Genomic DNA, 17,836 nt, shown 5'->3' on the forward strand with positions numbered 1-17,836 from the left:
AAAAGTTATGCTAAATCTAAAGTAATAACGACTTGTATCGAAAGCCATATACTTTTTGTATACTCGAATCCGTCTACTACGTCACAATCATTTCGTGTAATTTTGTACATCCTATGTGTGTAAAAACTTGAACATCAAAATGATGTAATATTAGGTACCATTTGTGACTCAAGTTATTTGCACGTTTTCGATGTAATATCACAATATTATTTTTGCTGTGTATATTATTTTGAATATACACGCTGGAAATTATTTAACCAATTATCGTTAAAAAGTAACCATTTTCACACCTTTCCGCGTTAAGTTATTTTTTGGTTTCTTCCATAGAAGTCATTTTTTGACTTCTCTTGAGAAGTGGAAATATGGTTACTTTTTAACCGCAAGAAATTATTGCGGAGAAGTTGAAAAACGGTTAATTTTGAACCATATCGCAGAATGGAAGGAAAACAGGTAATTTTTTTCTTAAAAATACTAGAATTGGGATTTCGGATCGAAAGATAAATCATCATCCAGCGTTCTAATACGAATTTATTGGCAATTTCTTAGCACACCTGACCAGGAACACGAAATTTAACTCACCCTTACCGCCGCTCTCAGTTTGGCCGACCGACTCCGGGGATTTCGTTCGACCTCCTCGTCACCCGGAAGCACCACATGTTTGGTCAGTTGCTGCCATCCGGAGCACGGTTTCGTTATACTGTCCATCGCCTGCCGTTCGTGATAAACGGTGTGGCTGGAGTAGCGCAGCGGCAACCGATTGGCCATATCGTTCAACACGTTACCCATGACGTGCCGCTTCACGATAGTGTCCTCGAGCGAGTGGAACGTTATGGCCACCAGTTTGCCACTAAGCTTCAGATATCGCTGGGCCAGCAGCATCCCGTAGTTGATTTCGTTCAGTTCGTTGTTGACAAAAATTCGCAGCGCCTGGAAAGTTTTCGTGGCCGGATGGCTTGGTCTTTTAAATTTGTCCAATCGGTGCATTCCCGTTCCGAAGCAGGACTGAACGATGTCGGCCAGCTGGTGTGTGGTTTCGATTTTACGCATTGAGTGACGAGCCTCGATTATGGCAATTTTCCTGTACTGTTTTTTTTCCCCGTAAATTTTCAATATCCGGCTCAAATCGGTTTCGTCAATTTTGGCCAAGACTTCAGCGGCCGTTGGACTGTCCTGGCATCGATCCTTATCCATTCGCATATCCAGGGGACCGTTTCTGCTAATTGAAGAACCACGCAGTCCTTCATCAAACTGCATCGAGGAACAACCGAAATCGAATATGAATCCTTCAATGCAATTTTGTTGAATCTTTAATTCTCGCAATTTTGCGGGAAGCTCGGAAAACCTCCCAAGTACAGGTATGATTTGTTTCGGATAACAGGAAGCCAAATCAGTTGCAATCCTATGAGCAATTGGATCTCGATCCAATGCAATAATTTTGGCTTCCGGAGCAGTTTTTCAAATTTCTTTGGTGTGACCTCCCGCGCCAAAAGTCATATCAACAAATAGCTCTCCGTTCTGAAGTTTCAAAAACGTGACCGTCTCTCTGGCCATAACCGGAACATGGCCAACATTCGTGGCAAAGTTTCTGCTTAAAACTAATCCTAATCTTTGAACACCGCCGGCTAATACCTTCCTCATTGCTTGTTCAAGTATTCCATAAACTCCGATGAAAGCACGTCCCGGCACTGCTCCCCGGACAGCCCGGTGTCAGGCGATTGAAGCGTCCTCGGGTGTACCTTCAGGTGCACGTCGTTAACCAGATTCTCCAACGCTCGATGCTGTCGCGATAGATTTTCGTCGTTCACGGCAATAATGTTGACATTACCCAGCACTCCGGCCAGCTGATCCCGCAGAAACTGTCCCAGATCCCGCCCGATTTTACTCTGATCCACCGGCCAACGATCCAGAAGCTTGAAAAAGTGATTGTAGTACTGGGACATTATACGCACCGACCGGAAGCTGTAAAATAAATTCTTGTATAACTAATAGTTAATTGTAACTGCAAGGTTACGTTAAACACTTCAGAGACAAATTAGGTAGAATACTTACAATAAGTTCTATAACTTTGGCTTCAAAAAACCTTAGTAACCGATTCTAGGGCAGCGGCTTCCAGGCAGTTTTGTTCGCTTCCCGAATGATGTTTGCTTGAATGACGATGATGAACCGCAATCGGAAACAATGAGGATACGCTTCCCCCGAATGGATTTTCGCATAAATGCTGCCATCAATAAACAAGGCAGGTAAACGAACCTAGGACATTGTATATTCATGGACATTGGATTCAACGGGAAACGTAAAATGCGAACTTACCTTGAAACAGCTAAATTTCAAATGTTGGTTCGATCAATCGTTTCACGGTTCAGCCAGCTATGATAATTCTTCACTTTCTTCCGGACACAAAATAATCGGCAAGTTACCTTTAATTTAAGGTAAACCCTCTTTGATCTTCAGGGGAAAGAATACCCACGATTTTCGTCTTTCCGTAGTCAACAAACCTTGAACATGCCAATGGCTTTCGAATCACTTGGGATGTATTCCGACTAAGCCTGACTACTACAAATATGTCGAAACAAAAATACCCCCAGAGAGAACCGCAAGATTAGCCACTCTACAACACGGATGATTCCAGCCAGACCGATTTCGTTTTCGTTTTTTTTTTGCAACTTGTCCAAGAGTCACTTAAAATTCTGAATTCGAGGCCTAATTTTCTCACGACTTTTCGAGGGCTCTTCTTTTGATAGCCAGTTCGAGGTAATTTTTAACTTACAAACGAACAGAAAAAAAATACACACGAAACCGAAACTCGCCACAGCGCTTCAACTTCCTTGTGCCTTCAGGTGCACGTCGTTAACCAGATTCTCCAACGCTCGATGCTGAGATTTTCGTCGTTCACGGCAATAATGTTTACACTACCCAGCACTCCGACCAGCTGATCCCGCAGAAACTGTCCCAGATCCCGCCCGATTTTACTCTGATTCTCCGGCCAACGTTCCAGCAGCTTGAGAAAGCGAGTGTAGTGCTGGGACACCGCACCGACCGGAAGCTGTAAAATAAATTCTTGTATAACTAATAATTAATTGTAACTGCAAGGCTACGTTAAGCACTTCAGACAAATTAGGTAGAATACTTACAATAAGTTCTATAACTTTGGCTTCAAAAAACCTTTGATAAATGCTGCCGTGTTTGGTATGCACCACGGGTTAGTAATCGATTCTAGGGCAGCGGCTTCCAGGCAGTTTTGTTCGCTTCCCGAATGATGTGGACCATTCGCTGTGCCATGATGCTGATTTTTTCCGACCGGAGCTTTTCGGAGTGGCTTTTTTTTCTCATTTTCGATTGATTTTTACCGGCGGATTTAATCAAAATTTACCAAAACTTGGCAAAAAAATATTGACAGGCTGAAAAAAAAATCCAAGTTATAAACATGAAATATTGAAAACCGAATACAAGAAAAATTACCAGTCCAGCACTGAATGTACCGGAAGTTTCCTGAGACAGTGATATTCCAGCAGAGACGCCGACCGACCAGCCCCAGCTCCATCCGGATCACAGGAACAGATTTACTTTTAAACATTAAAATCCAAAATAAAATAAAATTTTTATTCGTTCGCGCTCGGTTTGCTCTACGCGTTTACTCCAAAATGGCGAAGACAAGTTTTTCAACCGTTTTGTGGTTAATACACGAAAACTACCAAAATGGTTAAAATTTCGCGAAGAAAAAATCTTAAAAAATAACCATATTGATAGTTTTGGAGCAAAAACCATAAAATGGTTATTTTGTAACCATAAATGGTTAGATAAAAATGAGCGTGTACTTACCATGTATTGCGATTTTATTCTTGCGCTAGAGTAATAACACAAAAATTTCGTGAATCTCAAATTTTGCTGCACGATTTTGTACTGTTTCTCTCACCATCATAGTCGTACACCTCTTGAACTAACTAATCACAGCAATCATGTCATTAACAAAAAAAAATAAACAAAAATTCATGGAGCTTCACTTCGAACGAAATTTCAAGGTAACTCTTAAAGTATTGGATTGTGATATTTTTATTGACAAAAACTTTTTTCTTGGTCAAACAAGGAGTTAACATTTACCACGAAGAAGTTTTCCGATGGTCCCATCAATAAATTTTCTCTTTCAAAGTTGTAAATTAAAATTGAATTTGTGCCAAAAAAAAGGTTTTTTTTAAATTTTCATAGTTTTCCAGCATCAAGTACTGAATAGCTGCTACTGCAAACATGGCTATTCTGGAATCGTGCAACTGTGAAATTCGAGACAAGGACGACTCGAGAGTGTTCTGGATCTAATCATGGTTATGTCCGTGTATGGGTCAGACACATGTAGCCATATCATTACTGAGAATAAATTAATTGAAGAACTGAAGGAATAATCTTATTTAGTTTCAAAACAGAAATGTTTGACAGTATTTTACAAATCCCTTCATAATTCTTATGGCAGCAGCTCCAAAATAGATAGAAAATGGACACAGGTTTAGTCTTAAAACGGACAGCAGAAAACGTATCATCGTCTAATGAAAGTTTTCGCCAAGGCCTTGAATCGGTCCAAAATTTATCTCTTTCTTGATTCGGATTTAGATCACTTCTTCTAGTCTTAAATATATTTTTCTACCGGAAAATTTTGCAGTCTAGTATAGATACGGCTAAAAATCTCGGATGGAATTTTGTGAAGGAATGACACATTGCATTGCATTGCATGACTGAGTCGATTTGGGGTCATTTTGGAATTTCTCAAACCCTGGGGTCTTAAAAGCTTCGTCTTGGTCCAAAACTCATCCATGATTTTTTGCAAAATTTTTAAGTTACGTTTACATGAGTAAATTTGAACTTTTAGGTTTGTATGGGAAAATTGAATATTTTGTACTGAAAAATCAACATAAGTTTTGTTTCGTCTGTGGAACCGAGCCAGCTGATGGTTTTTGTGCCAATTTATAAAATTCCTAGAGGAAATTTTCCACTGAACAACTTTGTCGAAGACCGTAAATTCGTATCTTATTAGGAAAAAAAGTTATTAGTTGTCTAACAGGGGTATATCTTTTCGCACTGATAAAAATTAAATTCAATTGACATCCCTGCAGGGTGCCTAACGAGGTATTGCGTGACTTCTTTCCATGCAACATTTCGCGAGGCTCAAGCAGTGATGTCAATAGAATTTACTATCGATCAATGCGAAAAGACATACCCCTGTTAAACAGCTAATAACTTTTTTTCCTAATAGAATACGAAGTTACAGTCTTCGACAAAGTTGTTCAGAGGAAAATTTCCTTTAGGAATTTTATAAATTGGCAAAAACCATCAGCTGGCTCGGTTCCACAGACGAAACAAAAATGATGTCGATTTTTCAGTACAAAATATTCAATTTTCCCATACAAACCTAAAAGTTCAAATTTACTCATGTAAACGTTACTTGAAAATTTTGCAAAAAATCATGGATGAGTTTTGGACCAAGACGAAGCTTTTAAGACCCCAGGGTTTGAGAAATTCCAAAATGACCCCAAATCGACTCAGTCTAACATTGCAAAGTTGTCAGCTGATAAATATGTGTAAACAATTTTTTCTAGAACGTAAAAAACAAGGCGAGAAAACGATTTATGTAAATTTTTGGCAATTGAAATTAATTGCAAGTGAATCTATTTATTCAAGAAAATCTCAATATTGATGCAATGATAAATTAATCCGTTTTCAGAAATCTTTTTTCCACCTCTGTTATGCTATTATCTTTCATCACAGTTTCAGGAATCTCTGTATTATTTCGGTCTCAACCAGGCAACTTCTAAATTCCACAGCACTCGTGAATGGCAATAAGGTCAATTTGAAACATTTTCTTTAAAACAGTTGGGTTAGATTTCTTGTTCCTTGATCACCAATGATTAAAGCTGTCCTGATCACGCTTAATACAAGTAAATTTAGAAGCAAATCTCAGCACAAATGAAACAAAAATTTGTTTGCTGTTTTTAGTAACATCACAGGCTACCTGGTCAGTTTTTATTAAAAACCGCTGAATAGTAGGCAATTCCGACACTAGATGGCAATGTTATCTCTTGGTAAAATCCTTATGAATTTTCGTCTGAGTGTCTTGTCTGTTAGTCTGTGCTTTTACATTGCATCATTTTTATAAAATCTACACGGAGAATAATAAAAACAAGTAAAATTTACCGAGATAGCAAGGTGAACGTTTATGGAAACCGAAAAGATAACTTCTACCATTTTTAAGGTAAAACTCACCCCACAGTGAGATAAAGTTTACCAGAATTGAGCTGGAAAAATGTTCAATTCCCCGATAAAAAAGGTGAATCCAAAAAAGGTAAAACTTACCTCTTAGCGTTAGCAAGGTAAAGTTGACGTGGATTGAGCTTAACAAAACGGTACAATTTATGTCGAAAAAAGTAACCATTTTCCGAACCTGTTAATTGAGGTTAAGCTGTTTTGTCATTCAGGAACAAGTTTTGCTTCGTGCCCAATATGTGAAAATTGGAATAGAATGTAATAGAATATTTAAATATCATTTAGTTGTGCTGGTTTTCGTCATAATACACTTGCCTTGCTTTCGAGGTGTATTTCACGTTATCTTCCAGATATCATTCCGGAAAAGCCGGACCTGATCGGATTAGTCTATGGTGGTGTAGGGAATAAGATAAGGATATATAATACAGATGAAATGAATGAAAAAATATAAATGAAATATGTGGCTTCACTGTTCTGGAAAAGGACATTCATTGACAAGATCTGCCGTTAAATAGCGTTTAACGGAGAGGAAATCTTCTAGAGAGAAAGAGATAGACGAACACGAGCGCAATGAAAAAGCGGATCAGTTTTCAGACTAAATTCATAAGAAGCGGTTCGGTTCTGATTTACATCGAGGCATCAATGAAATACGCGAGATTGGTAGGAAAATGATCGGTCGGTCTCGACAGGTGGCACGGAAGAACCCGAAGCCGAGTTGCCACGAGCCTGGCGAAGAAAGGACATGCCTCAACAATATTTTTTTTTAAACACGGTGATACATTCCAAGAATAAATAAAAGGTGAAAATCCCTATTCATCGCAAATAGCTATCAATTTTTGAATGAATTTTGTTTATTTTTTATTGAACAAAACCAATAAAACCAACTAGCATATACCTTTTAAATCAGTGAATGGGAAAACGTTATTTTCTACTTTTTTGCTAGGGGAATGCGAAAATGGTAAGATATACCTTTTTCTAGGTGAATTAAAAAAGGTAAAAAGGACCTTTATGCTAGCTGACTGAAAAAAAGTAAACTTTACCATTTTTCTAGCTGAATGAAAAAAAGGTAAAATTTACCAAGAAACATGGGTGAAAAATTATCACCTCGTTTCTCGATAAATTTTCCTTTTTTTTAATTTTCCGTGAGTGGTTTTATAATTTACATCTTTTTTATTTTACACTTTGCAAAATTTTTCTTGCGTGTAATATTTAACGCTTCTTTTTATTCACATTACATGTGACGGTATTTTACAGAATTTTTTCGTAGTGTGTTGAAGTTATCTAAGAGTAAATAGTAGGAATGCCGCGAAACATGCTCCGTCTCAAATGGGACGTGAAAACCTTTGAAAATTTAAAAACTAAAATCCTTCATCGAATGTCTCGTTTTGGCAAGAAAGGTTTCTGCATTCTCGATTCACAGGGCTGTCACCAAACCAAGATTTAATTTTTTTAACGAAACTCATTTTCCTTCGGAACTTTCCGAGAAAAATCCTTCCCAATTCAGTTCCCAGATCAAGGTGTCCTTGAAAAAAGGAGAAAGGTCGCGATGAATGATTCCCACTCAGGAGCAATCAAGTTAAAATCCGACCACACGCCAGCAGTGGCAGCACATTCTCTACGTCGAATACATTAATTTGAGAACAACAAGTTTTCGCAAGCTTCCTCTATCCACCGACAGCTGGCAACACCAGTTGATATTCTCGAAACCCAACCGAGTTCCCATGTAACTTTTCCTCTTTTACCTAGAGAAACTGAACGAATGGAAACGATCCCCTCGCTTAATGGCGTAGAGAGGAGAAACCCTGCAACAGCCGTTCAGCTTCAATTGACGTGGCAATATTGGGCAGTTAGAGCAGCTGGCTGCAACTGCCTAACTGAATCGTTCAGACAGGCAGGGGTGGTAGAAGTGGGCGTGGCTTCCGGCTTGCCGTCACGTATCGATTTGATTCCGGTGTCGGTGTCGCTAGTGTGTTGGTGCTTTTTAATATTGATGCACATGTGGGGTGATGGGAAGTGCAGCGGGACGACAGTGCTGTGGTGTCGCTTGTGTTTGCGCCGGGTTTTTGTTGGTGTGTGCCACAAGCTGAAGATGACGTTGGGAATTGGAAGTCGACGGAATCGACTCGATGATTTCTGCCTGTGGCTTTATGTTTGAAACGTTTTTGGGATCGATGAAGCTGGTTTTTTTTTGTGTTCTGTTGAAGTGGGAAGCGTGGGGGTGTCCGGGAAAGTGGAGAAAGCGTGGTTATGAAACAACATGCGCACGTTCCGAGTGTGGTGGCGTCGGCGGGGAAAAAAGGTCCTGTAGATTGGACAAGAAGTTTGATGCAGGAGGCAAGTGGATGAGATCGAACTAGATGACAAATACAGTGGTCGCTAGAATGCCAGTTTATCGTCAGAAGTCCTTGCGGAACGAATCGCCGAGAAGAGTAGCAGCAGGACAGAGCGTCCACCGAAGACTGTTCGAAGAAGAAGTGGCGGACAAACCTGATTCGATGACAAGGGAAAACTGCTGGAGAAAGAGAAGTGTAACGCGCGAGTGGAGATCCGTGTGAAGTTAATCGAGTCAAAGTGGAGAAGAAATTAGGGACAATTACGGCGGTGTCTCTTTTGGTGTGTTTCTTCGCGGATTGCCGCTGCCACAAGTGGTGCCCTCCCTAGATGGCCGCACTTCAGCAGTGCCACGTAGTGCCAGGAAGGTGAACTACGAACTTACTCTTGTAAATGCCAAGGACACTGACCACCGTCGCCGGTCAAACCGAACAGATTGGTCTCGAGTCCGAACCCCCTCTTTCAGTGAAAGTGAATTTCGCCTCTATGATTCACCAACACCAATCACTTCTACTCGGTGTATGGTCGTCGGGTAATTTCGGGAAGAAAGGAAGCAATTGGTCCCGGCACATTGTAAATGTGCAGCTCCGACACTCTGCTGATAAGCCTGCTGGCTGATAAGGCCCCGGCAATCAAAAAGGCTCGAGCTTCGACATGATGACCTGACAAGAGTGAACGATGATGATTCGAAATATGTTGTGTTGTTGTAAAACACTTGTTGTAAACTGATTGGATCGGGAACACAGGCTGCGTTGAAAAGGTTGGTTGATGCTTTGATTTGTTTGATTTTTTAACTGTTTGCTTTTTTCCTCAAACCGTTTGAAGAACGAAAGTGACACGAGAATGGGGATTTGTTGATAAGCATTGGAGAGAGTAACTACCGCTTAATCGGTGCAGTTCTGTCTGATAACGCTGGTTAATGGTTATTGTGGGGATTGTTTTGATAAGCGTATCGGTGATTTCAGTTTTTGACGAGGTTAACTAGACTGACAGGTGCTACTGAAGTATGGTCTGCCTTCGAGTGGTAGATAACGGTTTGATATGGCTTAAACTGTTAGCAATACAAATACAAGTGGAATCAATATTGACTATCAACAAAGATTATGGTAAATCAATTGAAGAGTACGAATGGGTATTTCTCATACGTCTTTATGTCTAGAAGCGTTACCAGTACCAGAATGATTCATTTAAAGTTTTTTTTTATAAATTATATAAAAAAACACGATTTTATACCACATGTTTTGAGAAATATTCAGAAAATCTATAAAAAAAAATGATAAAATAAGCCTTTCCATTGCTGAAATGAAGTAAACAAACTTGCTACATTGTGCGAACTTACATCGCAAACTAGAATAATGTATTACCGAATAAGCTAAAGAATTCTGTTATAAATATATCAAACAATTTCGGATGATTACAGAGCCAATGCTTTAAAATTTCTTATTGGGACTTACTGGATTTTATACCATATGAAGCATATTTGTACACGAACAATAGGTAATTAACTGGTAAAATTTACCAAGTGGCAAGGGTAGTTTTCTTCACCCTTCTTTCGAAGTAAATTTTATCTTTTTTTCATGCACCCAGCAAGAAGTTGAATTCTACCTTTTCTGTCTGCTCGACTCAATTGTGAGTTAAAAGTTACCTTTTTGGATTTCACAAGCGCCTTTTTATCTCGGTAAAATTTACCTTTTTATTATTTTCCGTGTATTAATGTATGTTGGTTATCCACCATGGGTGCACGGATTCACCTCTGTTTCTGGCTAAGTATGTGCTTGCATGCATTACCTTTAGATTAATTAGTTCGGTCAATCTTCAATCACCATACCCAGGTCCTATGGCTTCGTATGAACTATTATAGAGTGAATGTATTGCTTGTGTTGATGTAGGTATATTTTTTTTTAAGAAAAAGTCAATCAGGTGGGCTTGTTTACTTAGTTTACTACCAAAACTACTAAACCAAAATAAAACCAACTGGTCCAAATCCAGCAGCGGGATAGTGTGGTTTTCGTAATTCCGTAATTTATAGGCGCTGTTTCCACGGGGGTAAACTTTTAGCAGCTTTTAGGGCTTGTTCGAGATACTGAGTACTTTTTGTCTGACAATGGCTCTTGCCATGTTTTCTAAAAGCATGTGGAGGATCAAACTGATGAAAATTTTGAAATATCTGGAGAAACCATGAGTCCGTTTTACCTGACCTTGAATTGTCTTATCCTACCCTAGGTGAGACAAAAAGAAAGTCGTTGTAGCATTTTTGCAGCAATTTTTTACTTTTCGACAAAAGACTACGCAGTTTTTGAAAAGAGTTGTAATCGTTTCAAATAAAAATTCATGTCGGAATCAACAAAATTATTATTATTAAGCATGCTCAGTTTGATGAAATTTGCAAACCTGTTCTATGAAAAACTTTCCTAAAGACTTAAAAAAAGTTTTTATAATGATGATTTTCAAGAAACAAATTTTTTTTCCTACTACTGGTCGAAGATTCAATCATAGAAATTTGACATTTGAGCGATGTTTTTTTTTAATTTTTTTTTGTTCTCCAGCCCTGGACCATTACGAGCAACTTTTTTTCAAAACGTTTGTTGCTCAAGTCCGACTTTTCCCTACAGGTATTCCAGTATCCGTATGTACCTGACAAGCTAGCAATTTATTGAACATTATTTTATAGTCAATTATAGGATAAAACACATCTTACCTGTCGGCCTCTTATGGCATTCGAAACCCAAAAGTTTTCCTTTTGAAAACAGGATTCAAACCCAGAACTCCAGGCAACCCAAAACCAGACTCGAGCCTTTCCACTAGACCACTTCATCGCTTTCATCCCATATAAAGTTATTTAAGCGTAAACCAAAAAAATAAAAATGTTCAAATATAATGTTGCTTTCTACATATCTTTGTATACATGCAAATTCACTGTAAAAGTCCTCATTATTTTCATGTCAATATGTTTGAAAGAAGAGAACAAATCCAAGATTTTTTTTCCCGAAAATTCACAAAAAAACCTTTGTTGCTAGAAACTAAGAGCCGTAGGAACTTTTCTCTTGGTTGCATGATTCAGTTGATTTGTCAAGGAAAGTTTCCTCTGTAACTACGAAAAAATATTTTGTTAGTTCCATTTATGCATTGAAAATGTTTTCCTTTTATGGTTTCATGAAATAGGCAACTTAAAATGATAGAAATTTTGTTTTACAGTGTTAAAATAAGAAATTTATAGGGAAGTAAATTTAGTCCATGAGCAAGAGATAAAAATTGTTGAGTTATGTTTTGAAACTTTTGGCCATGAAATCTTTTTTTTTTTTTTTTTTTTAATTTTCGTATTCACTAGTGCCTTTAATCGTACGGGGTGTGAATGTTTTTTTTCTAATTTCAAACATTTAGAAACATTTGTTTTCAAATAGAAGAACTTTTCACAAAGATATCACAATGCTCAATTTTTACTATTTTAACATTTTTAAAGTTATCTAACTGCTTTGAATCATTATATGCTTGTTTTTTTATACCCCAAATATTGTAATTAGAATAACAAAAGATTTTTCTATAATGTCACCCAAAATTTTTGAATTTGTTTCTGATTTTGCTTATCATATACAAGACATGTTTTACGATTATCGCACAATCTTGGATTGTTCTTCGGAAAATTATTTTTTGTTGAATGGTATAAGTTTGTTTTTGGTTTAGAAAAATTAGTTGAGCATGAAATATGTAAACAATTGGATTACATCTTATTTAAAAAATATTTGCAACTCGTTCGAAAACTTGGAAAACCACAAGAAAAATGTTTTTTTTCTGTAAATTTTTGAGACAGTAGTACTGTTCAAATTTACTAGCCCACATTGAACCTAAACTAAACCTAAACTAAAAATGCAAATTAAAAAAATGTCAGATATTTTCTTCATTTGTGAGAAATATTTTTACTTTTTTGCAATATGTTTTGAAAAGTTGCAGTGTTTAATTGTTTTCAACAGTTTCTCAAATCAAACGAAAAAAAATTAATTATGCTTAATATTTTAGTACAAAAAAAAATTAAAATCAAATAACACTTTCACGGGGGGGATTTGGGGTTTAAACCTGCAATCTCGACTTAGAACAAAGGCCAAAACCTCGAGATCTAAGATCCACAGGTTTTCAAAAAAAAATTTTACTTGTTGATTTGATAGCTATTTAGACATTGTTCTCGAAAATCGCTATCAACAGTTATCCAAAGAAGAAAATGGTGCATACATTTTTGGGTACAGTCCTTGCTCCCGAATATCGACTCTTTAATAAGATTAGACTCACTAAGGTTGCCTGATTGCTGGGATTTTTCCCGAATGTTTTCACGTTATTTGCAAAATCAAAGAAAAATTTAATTGTGTGATAACAGTTATGTATTTTGCGTCTAGAACCATTTTTTGAGTCAATTTTATCCAAATAATTTGGCTGATGACAACTTTGCAAATTTTTTAAATCTTGATTTTTATTGAAGATTTTCCTGATTTGCCTGGATATTTCCCAGATTTTTGGTTGTAAAAAACAATTGAAATCGAATACCCGCGGATGAGAGTGGAAAAATATTTGGTGAGCTAAAGTTGGAATCATTTTCGATGATCTGGTTAAACTTTAAAAAACAATAAAAATGTTACCTGTTACCGGATTGTGGAATCTGTATCCAGTTTATTATTCTTGATTTTTAGTTCGGTTGATAAAAGGGACAAATTCCAGAATCAAATATTAGTTTTGCATTTAAAACTAAAATTAGATTTATTTGCATGTTCGATACACATCATTCCGGAATATTAAAAGAAAATATTAAAAAAAATCAAATGATTTTTAAGATTTGGAATTGAAATTTTTACTTTCAATTCTCATGCAGAATTGAAGCTTCCATTATGCTGATCCTTAATTGAAATATTAGAGTTTCATCATTCGGAGCTTTCATTCAGACTCACCAGTTGAATGACGAATAAATATGTAATTGAAGGATGAATTCTAATAGGAAATCAAAGATTCAAAATTCAAATGAAATATTTCTGGCTAAGAATTGTGCTATGAAATGCCTTTTATGGTTCATAACTTTTGTAAATTTTTATTTGGAATTTATGTTCAGAAATCGATTTCAAATCAGGAATTCAGAATTTTTATTGAGGTTTAAAATGCATATTTCGGAATCAAAATTCAAAATTGCCCTAAACAAAATACAAAACAGGCGAAAAACATTATTACAGAATAAGATCTAAACTAATTTTATAGATTGCGTTCTATGATAAATCTAAACTTTAATTTTTTTTTTCACAGGATTTAAATAATGAAACAAATTATTTATGATAATTTATTGTTGATAAAAGAACTAAGTATATAACTAAGTAAGTTAAGTAAGTTAAGAAAAAATAGCTGGGAATATATTTAGTTTGTTTGTTGTTAAACATTGTGAATATGTAATGTTCAAACTTCAAAAACAAAGATTTCAACTATATCGAGTTTACAAGATATGAAAATAAATCTGATTCGAAGTCCAAATTAGTTTTCTTCATAGCCTTCATAATCATGTATTTTAACAAGCTTCCAAACTCTTTAAGGACTTATTTTCCAAATAAATGATTTTAATAAATTGGTTCTTTTATTGAAAAGACAACTGGTTACATGCTAATGGAAAAATTATGAAATAAATTGAGAAAGCACCTTAAAATGTACCTTGAAAATAATGAAGTCTTCAGCTTACAAATAAAAGCTACGTAAATCCATCCAATAGTTCAAATGCCAGCAATTAAAGGGTTTATGCAAAAAATTTATGTGTAGGTAGAATAAGTGGATATAAATTTGGTAAGCTTTTGAATCATTGAATCATTTAAGATGCTAAAGTATCACAAGCATCATAGCAAAGGCTTATTTTGGGAGTAAAAAAATTGCATTATTTTGCTGTTGGAAGTAACGATTTTTAACATCTTGAAAACTTCTTGAGAAGAAAGGATAAAAAAAGCTTTTTTTGAGGTACTCAAAAAAACTTATAATCTTTTTAAAAATTTGAACAAATTACTGGAACGTTGTGGAAAATGTTTGTCCTGATGAATTTCGTTGCTTGATTCTTCTTATATTTAAGTTTTTTCATGCTTAAAAAGTATTTCATACTTAATCTGAAGTTCTGCTGATGGCGAACAGTTTGTCAAGGTTTAGATCTCTGCTGTTTGATATTTGTTTCAAGAATGAGTAATTTCAGTTTAAATTCAAATTTGGAAATGAGATTTCGGCTACAAAACTATGTTTGAAATATAAGAATTCTCATTTAAAGAAATGAATACATCGAATTGAGAGGTCTTCGTACACAAAATTTGTAAAGTACGTGAAGTCTGCCAATCTACGGATTAAGTATTCTAAATTTTGACGTTTAAAAAAAATGAAACTCTAACTTGCAGTTAGACGATCTAAACTTGAAATGAATTCGAGTTTCTGAGACATCATGAGAAGTGCCAATCTCGTTTAATGTTGCCAATCATTCGTCAATTCGATATTCTTACTAAGGGCCACCTGATCTGTGCAAAATTTCAGCTCTATCGAACTTGACTTAGGGTCTCTCAAAAGCTTCGGTTTTTATCCTCAAAAACACAAAAAGAAGCCTAAGTAAATCGGAAATGTCAAAATTTCAATGTTGATGCCAAATGACTTAAAAATGTTTGAAACGTCGAGATTAGGTGCCATCTCGAAAAAAATGAAAAAAATTGACTTTCTGGGTTTTTCGAATATCTATCGGTTTTCACAGTCCTAGAAAGTTGATTTTTGGGAAATTTTTTTTTTTTGAGATACTACCAGATTTTGAAGTTTGATTCATTTTTAAATCATTTGGCATCAAAATTTAAATTCGGTTTTTTCCGATTTTCATTGCTCCCTCTTTTGGTGATTTTTGAGGGTCAAAAATCCGAAACTATGAGCGCTTTGAGGCATCCCACAATCCAGTCCGTTTGAGTTTAAATTTTGCATAGTTCAGTTTCCTGGGCCATACTACAAAATATCGGTCGGTTTGCAAAATTCGACATGAGCCATTTGGCTGCCACCTTAGTGCTTCCAAGCAAACATTTTTGTATGTATCTTTATCAACAAACTTTGTTATACGTTTCATATACATTATAGAATCATCGCATAAAACTAGAAAAAATAGCATTTACCTACCAAAGCGGAGAAGAATATTTTTAACTTCTGGCTTAAGCGATAAGAATTATAAAAAATTGGACGTTATTCAACACCTTATTCACACCAACTGCTTATCACAGAGAGAATAACAAGGTGGTTTTTTCCCTTGAATCCTAAGCGGGAGAGCGAATTTGCAAACCTGGCAGTCTTTTTGCTATATCCGATATAAACCGACTTTAATCAACTATTTTTACGATTGACGGTACTTATTTGGTAGAAATTGCGAATCGAATTAACATTGTTAACGATTTGAACCATCATAAATCAACAGTCGTCCCGGCCCTGAGTTCGTCTGTGGTGAAGGGGTTCTCCAGCCTGCGCTTTCAGGCAAGTACGCTGTTATCGCGTGATGGAATTTGCATTTCTAGGGATCTTCGTTCTTATTCTGCACCCGACACATCTGAGCCTATCAACGTTTACTACCAGAACGTCGGTGGTGTGAATTCCTGTCTGGTTGACTACCTCCTTGCCACGTCAAGTTCCTGCTACGAAATCATCGCCTTTACGGAAACATGGCTAAACGACCGCACCTTATCTAGTCAAATTATCGGCCCAGACTATGTAGTATTCCGTTGCGATCGAAGCCCCCTGAACAGCAAAAAATCATCTGGTGGCGGAGTTTTGCTTGCCGTAAAGTCCAGACTCACGGCTCAGCTGATCGAAGACAATTCCTGGAACGATTTGGAACTTCTTTGGGCCCGCATTGATCTCGGTGACCGGAAACTGTACTTATGCGTAGTGTACGTGCCTCCTGATCGCTCTAGTGATCTGGTTGTAGCTGAGTCTTTCTCGCGCTGCCTCTACAAAGTTAGCTCAATCTGCTCTCCCGTAGATGATATTCTTGTTATCGGTGATTTCAACATGCCTGGCTTGAAATGGTGCCCATCCCACGGTGCCTTTTTGTTCCCAGATCCTATGCGCTCCTATTTCTCGGCTCCTTCCAACATCTTCCTGGACTCTTTGAGCACCGCGACTCTTCGCCAGATCAACAGCTTCGAAAACGAAAATGGCCGTATGCTAGACCTCTGCTTCATTAACGAAGGCTTCAGGAATCCGACAATTGATTTAGCTCCCGCTCCTCTCGTCAAAGTTGTTTCTCATCATCCAGCTTTAGTGGTCTCACTCGATGTCACTAACATTAACGCCCCCTTAGAGGAAACTGCTTCCTTCTACCAGGACTTTAAAAACGCCGATTACGAAGCTATCTCTCGCGTCTTAGGTTCCATCGAATGGGAGAACGAGCTCGATCTCTCTAACCCCAATGCTGCCGCTGCGACTTTCTCAAACATACTAAACTACATAATCGATCGTCATGTTCCGAAACGCAGCTTACCTTCCAACCCTCGAGCTCCCTGGGTCACTAACCAGCTGCGACAATTGAAAACGGCTAAAACCGTGCTCTCCGATACTACAGCAAGCACAAGTCCCTCTGCACAAAAGAAGATTACCGCAAACTAAACACAGCGTAAAAAAAAAGCAGCAGGCGTTGCTACCAGAACTATCTTCACCGACTACAACGCAATTTTAAAACCAATCCGAAATCTTTCTGGAAGTACGTCAAAAATCAGCGGAAAGAATCCGGACTTCCGTCTCAAATGTTCTTGAACGGCAACTCAGCTAACACCGATCCTGAAATATGTAATCTTTTTGCTGAGAAGTTTTCAAGCGTTTTCACAACGGGGTCCATTTCCTCAGAGCAACTGGATATGGCTGTAAGAAATATTTCACCTCTAGATTCTTCCTTGAACGGTATCACATTCGACGACGCAGCCATTTTGAAGGCGACAGCTAAGCTTAAAAATTCATCTTCTACGGGTCCGGACGGGATACCAGCCATCTTCTTGAAACGTTTCATGCCACACCTACTGACTCCCATTAGACACATTTTTCGAGCTTCGCTGGACTTCGCAATCTTTCCCTCGCTTTGGAAAGAAGCTTACATGTTCCCTGTTCACAAAAAAGGAGATAAGAAAGATATAAACAACTACCGCGGAATTTCAGCTCTTTGTTCGATAGCAAAACTGTTTGAATTGGTTGTTCTGGATCCAATTTTTTCGTCCACGAAGCAATACTTTTCCAACGATCAACACGGATT

The 17,836-nt window shown here is 37.2% G+C and overlaps 1 pseudogene; it reads right to left on the reverse strand.

The window, feature by feature from the left end:
• Positions 1-510: 510 nt before the first annotated feature.
• Positions 511-3,532, reverse strand: LOC129755109 (probable methyltransferase-like protein 15 homolog; annotated as a pseudogene).
• Between the last annotated feature and the right edge of the window lie 14,304 nt (positions 3,533-17,836).

Source organism: Uranotaenia lowii, chromosome 3 (assembly GCF_029784155.1).
Source record: "Uranotaenia lowii strain MFRU-FL chromosome 3, ASM2978415v1, whole genome shotgun sequence".
NCBI lineage: Eukaryota > Metazoa > Arthropoda > Insecta > Diptera > Culicidae > Uranotaenia > Uranotaenia lowii.